The sequence below is a fragment of the Tenrec ecaudatus genome, chromosome 3 (assembly GCF_050624435.1).
Source record: "Tenrec ecaudatus isolate mTenEca1 chromosome 3, mTenEca1.hap1, whole genome shotgun sequence".
Lineage (NCBI taxonomy): Eukaryota > Metazoa > Chordata > Mammalia > Afrosoricida > Tenrecidae > Tenrec > Tenrec ecaudatus.
In genome coordinates this window covers 207,234,580-207,238,343 of record NC_134532.1, presented here as the reverse complement: position 1 = coordinate 207,238,343, position 3,764 = coordinate 207,234,580, and the positions used below count along the sequence as shown (strand labels likewise).

The 3,764-nt window shown below is 45.0% G+C and overlaps 1 non-coding gene across 1 annotated transcript; it reads left to right on the top strand.

Moving 5' to 3' along the window:
- Positions 1-2,445: 2,445 nt before the first annotated feature.
- LOC142444024 (U6 spliceosomal RNA) lies at positions 2,446-2,552 on the top strand. Its single transcript, XR_012783715.1, has one exon. It is a non-coding gene; the product is annotated as a U6 spliceosomal RNA (small nuclear RNA).
- Positions 2,553-3,764: the final 1,212 nt, after the last annotated feature.

The window sequence follows — 3,764 nt, the reverse complement described above, 5'->3', positions numbered from 1 at the left end:
CCAAGATACAGAAGCAAGGTACATCCGGTGTCCCTGGGAAGTTGTGAGTCATTGGCCAATCTGGGACAGCAAATTGCCCACTGGCAGAGGGGAGAGCGCCATAAGAAACGTGGGAGGGATCATGCGTGACTGGCTGTACAGGTAGAGCAAAAGGTGCATAAATTAAAATCCACCCAGCAATCAGAGAACACTTTCATGACACTAACAAGGGGTATGAAGGACCCAAGGACTCGTCACCAGGAGAAGGTAGCCCTTCGCCCAGGCCTTAGAGAGAAAGGGAGGAAATCGTGCATCTTGAGGCTGTGACGATGGGCCACCCATCAGAGACGAAGAAAACAGCCCCAGCCAAGACCAGAATGACGGCAACAGATATCCTTACTCTTGACTCTCCCCGCTGACCTTCACCCAGTGCTTTTCAACGGCCAATGTCAATCATGAGTCGGGGCCGAGGGAACCTGGGACCTGCAGGGATCAGCTTCCTGAACACAGATCAGGCAGAGAACCTGGGATAGAGACCAAATGGACTATAAGCCATGCAAAGACCTGGGGCTTTATTCAAAGGACAACAGGGAGACCCTGGAGATTTGAAGTCCCTGGGTGGTACAAATAGTGTTTGCTCAGCTGCTGACCAAAGGATTGGAGGTTGGAGTCTACCCTGAAATGCCCAGAAGAAAAACCTTGTGATCCACTTCTGGAAAATAATCATCCATTATCAATCCCATGGAGCACAGTTCTAGTCTGATCTATAGGGGACCAGGGAGTGCTGGTGGCATAGTGATTAAGCATTGGATTACTCACCACAAGTTTGGCGGTTCGAAACCACCAGTCATCTCTGCAAGAGAAAGACGAGGCTTTTGATACCCGTCAAGAGTTATCGTCCAGGAAATGCCCAGGGGCTGTTCTATGCTGTCCTATAAGATTGTCATGAGTTGGAATGGTTTCAATGGCAGTGAGAGAGCTATATAAGGGGTCAAAGTCAACTGTCTCTGTGGGTTTGCCACAGTGAAATGGCCCAATCAAATGGGTTCTTCAGCAAAGATCCCTCTGATCTCTGCCAGGGAAAGGATGAGAAAGGGGAAAGAGCCAACACAGGGAGACAAGAGAGGAAGGTATTGCAGGAAAGCAGCTGGGAATGACACACGTGCAACCTCTGCATGAAGACATGAAGCCAGGTCGGGGAGGTGTACTCCCAGTACCCCCACAGCCAGCAAGCAGTGCATGGGGAGGGAAGTTCCTGAGAGGCTAGGGGGGTCTTTTTGCAGAAGGTAAGGTTTACATTTGCTCTTGAAACAAAGTTAAGACAAGAAGTTATAACTGTTTTCCAGGGCAAAGAGTTGGGCCAGCCAAGAACATCGTTTATGGTGCGTTGATAATTAAACGCGACCCTCCATTCGCCACGCTCCACCAACCTCCAGTTGGAAGGCCTCAACATATGTGTGTTGTTATTTTAATGAACAGCATTTCCACCCACCCCCACACACATTCTCCCAGCAAGTCTATCTGGTTCCTTAAGCGTCATTACCGTGGGCGCTCACACTCCCAGCCGAAAACCTCCAGTGACTATTTCCCACAGCAGCGTTGCTCTCTCGTGGAGGCTGTTCAAATGTCAGTGGTTTTAGCACTGAACTTACCCTTTCCACATTTCTACCAGCATTTCCGAAGCACAGCCGTGCCTGGGTTTCCCTTAGGTGGCAATGTTTTATTCGCATGGTGACAGTCCGAGATTGCTGGCAGCATCGTCTCATGGTCTTTAAGACATCGGGCATGTCTGAATGGTCCACAAGGCAGTGGTTCTCCATCACACCCAAATGCCAAGCACTTCATAGCCACTCATTCCTCTACTCATTCAGTATGGTCCTTAATAAATCAGTGGCAGTTCTGTTGTCTCCAACTCATGGAGACAGCATGCATGTCAGAGAATGATTTTGCCCGTAGAGGATTGCTAGAACCTTTGTCTGAGACACCACTGGACAGATTTTAATCCCCAGCCTTTGCGTTCTTAGCTAGCCAGTCACCTTCACCATTTGTGCCATTTCTGACCCAAATGAAGGGCCTATTTTAGCCTTAATGCAAATAAGGCGGTCATAAGCATCAGAAGGCCTGGGGACACAGGGTCGAAGGACTTGGCTGTGAACTTAAAGGTCAGTAGTGCTTGGTCCACTGGCTTTGGGGAAGAAAAAATGTCTGATGATCTGTTCCCACAAAAATGTTAGCCTTGGAGACTTTGTGGGACCTTTCTCTCTGCCCAAAGTGTTGCTACGAGTCAAAAGTGGTTCAGCAGCACACAATAACAGCAAGCAGCTAATGTCATACAGGAAAGGGGTTAATTGCGAGAAGGATTTTAGAACACACTAGAAAGGATAGAGGGCTGTGGTCGAGATGAGATGGTTTCATAAGGATGAATCAGTATTTGGACAACATGGCCTTGGTAATAAAATAAAGTTAATGCTCAATTCGGCAGCACATGTACTAAAATTGGAATGCTATGGGGACGATTAGCATGGATCCTGCACATGGATGACATGAAAATTTATGAATAGTTCCATATTAAAAAATAATGAAAATAATAAAATGAAGCTAGAGATTGCATGATAGGATGTTAAAAGACCAGTGACTTTTTCATTACAAATACCTTTTTCCAACAGAATAAATCTCCATTGTATAGGTGGGCCTCACTCTATGAATACACAGATATAAAAATGATTACTTCTGTGGGGAGAGACTATGGAGATGCTTTATATCATCAGCCAAAATGAGGCCAAGAACTCTCTGTGGAGCAAACCCTCAGTGGCTCCATATAAGTTCCGGTTGAAGCTGAAGACCATTTAAATGAATCCACAAGGCACAAACCACAACCTTGGGTATATCCTACCTGAAATTAGATAACATCTCAAGACAAAACTTGGTTCGTTGAGCACTGATGCCTGAAGACCTGACTAGATGTGGAATGACATCAAGTACAGCACACCCGAACAAATCAAAAGATCATTAAAAGCCTACGAACAAAGAAAACACTGTGATGTCAGAAGAAATCCTGAAACTTGTTCTTTTATGTAAAGCCACTAAAACAAATGGAAGGAATGATGAAGTAAAAGAGTTGAACAGAAAATTTCTAAAGGTAGCTCCCAAAGACAAAGTCAAGTGTATACTTGAAGTTAAAAAATCAAAAGCAAAGAACAAACTCAGCAAGGGTATCCATAGTTTATTATGGTCCACAAAGTCAAATGTACTGGCTGAGCCAATAAAACACAAGGGAACATCTTTCTGGTATCCTCTGTTTTGAGCCAAGATCCAGCTGATATTAGCAATGATATCCCTTGTTCTCTGTCCTCTTTTGAATCCAGCCTAATTCCTGGCAGTTAGTTTGGTTTTTTTGAATTTTGCTGAAGCAGACTGCCACATCGCTCTCCCAGTCTGGTGGATTGAGACGGCTGACATTTTGGCTCGCAGTACTGTAGCTCCTGAAGTTCATCCAGCCGTAGTTGCAGCAGTACATTGACAGGGAGCTGCCAGAGGCTTATGTCAGATTCCAGAGAGGACGTGGAGCAAGGGATATCATTGCTGATGTCAGATGGATCTTGATACAAAGCAGAAAATGCCAGAAAGATCTTATTTGGGTTTTATTGACTATGCCAATGCATTTGATTGTGGACCATAATAAAATATGGATAGTCTTGAGAATAATAAGAATCCCAGAACATATGATTGTGCTCGTGTGGAAATTGTACATGAATTAAAGGCAGTTGTGGAAACAGAATAAAGGA